The sequence below is a fragment of the Ricinus communis genome, chromosome 4 (genome assembly GCF_019578655.1).
Source record: "Ricinus communis isolate WT05 ecotype wild-type chromosome 4, ASM1957865v1, whole genome shotgun sequence".
NCBI lineage: Eukaryota > Viridiplantae > Streptophyta > Magnoliopsida > Malpighiales > Euphorbiaceae > Ricinus > Ricinus communis.
This window is the reverse complement of record NC_063259.1, coordinates 17,754,660-17,756,420: the sequence shown is the minus strand read 5'-3', so window position 1 is coordinate 17,756,420 and position 1,761 is coordinate 17,754,660. Positions and strand designations below refer to the sequence as shown.

Here is a 1,761-nt window from a genome sequence, read left to right as displayed (position 1 = left end):
TTAATCTATGTTAGTAAAACAAACTTTAGTTGCATCATTAGCTTGAGTGATTAAAGGAAAAGGTACATCACCATCTGATTCATTAGATTTGTGCTTATTGTTATAACAAGGGTAATAATAAGTAGTTAGCAAGAGTAAATACTATTTTCATCATCTAGTTTACTAAAATAATCTCATTGCATGTTTACTTTACTAGTTTATTTTATTCCTTTATAAACGTCATATTCTTTGAAAATATTGGTGTAAAGTGTTTAGATTTAATTTTAGTATTTTTGCATCAATAATTAGTCTATATAATAAGTAGCCTCATATTTCCTTGAGAGATTGGCCTTGAGGTGAATTTGCTGCTTTATTATAAGAACGGTTGGCGTACTTGCGGATACTAACTTAGAGATATCAAGTTTTTGGCACCATTACTAGAAAACTATGTCCAAACTTTATTATATTGATTGATTGTCAAAATTGTCTTATGTTTGTTTGTTTGTTTATTTGTTTTGTGATTTATTTTATTTATGTGTTTGTGTTTTATTTTAAAATTTTATTTTTAAGTTTTACGATATGAAATTTTTCTTTGTTTTGTATACCTAACCATAAAAATAAAATTTTGAGATTCATCAACTCAAAATCCATACAACTTGAGATAAGTTCTTAACAAGGCAGAAGAAAATCAAGAAGTGGAGAGTGAGTTTGTGCCTAAAAGAGTTGAAGAGGAATTAAAAGAAGAAGTTGAGATCATGGCAAACCCACCAAGAGTAATACATCGAAAAAGCAAATAGCTATGAAAGATTATACAGGACTATAATTGGTAATACTACTTCATGCATAATTCTAGATGATGCATCTAGGAATTATAAACTTAAGAACATACATTTTAATATGCTTCTTTCATTTTATGGTATGCCTAGTGAGGAACCATTGATATTCATTATAGAATTTTATGCTACAGTTCATATTTTTTTCATTATTTGGACTAAATGAGGATCAACTAAGAATGAGGTGTTTCCCTTATTCATTGAAAGAAAACATAAAAACTTGTTTAATGACCTTGTCTGCTAATTGTTTGAGAACTTGAGATGAATTATATCAAAAGTTTATGAGTAAATTTTACTCACATCAAAAGACCAAAGAATTAAGAGCTGAAATTTCTAATTTTTATCAAAAGGATACTAAATCTTTTTATGAAGCACGTGATTGCTTCAAATCACTTTTGTTGTAATGCCCACACTATCGTTATCTACTTCTAGTGACTAACCAATCATTTTATGATAGGTTGACACAACAATGTCAATGTATAATTGATAATGCAACTGGGGGTGCTATATTAAAAAAGAGAACTGATGAGGTTTATAATATCTTTGAGATGTTAGGAGCTAACTCGTAATAAAAGAGTGTTAGGACAAAAAGAGTAAGAATGAATGAAGTAGTAGCTAGTAGTGAGATAGCCATGCAATTGGCTGAATTGATAAAGCAAGTTAAGATGCTTGCCTAAACTAAAGATGCACCAAGCAATAAGGTATTTATTATTTGTGGTATTTATGATCATGGTGCTAATGTTTGTTCATGAAGTCAAAGAATCACATGTCAGAAAGATGGTTTGATCAGATGTGTGAATTGATGAAAGAGATAGTGCCTAAAATTAATATGGTGGTTGATGACTTCTACAATACTAAGAAGTTACTTCGTGGTCTGGGTCTACTGCTAGAAAAGATCGATTATTGTTTCAATAGGTGTATGATATATTAGGCTAGAGATATTAACTTA

At 29.5% G+C, this 1,761-nt stretch overlaps 1 non-coding gene across 1 annotated transcript; it reads right to left on the bottom strand.

Moving 5' to 3' along the window:
- Window positions 1-1,126: 1,126 nt before the first annotated feature.
- LOC112534447 lies at window positions 1,127-1,236 on the bottom strand. Its single transcript, XR_003078735.2, has one exon. It is a non-coding gene; the product is annotated as a small nucleolar RNA R71 (small nucleolar RNA).
- Window positions 1,237-1,761: the final 525 nt, after the last annotated feature.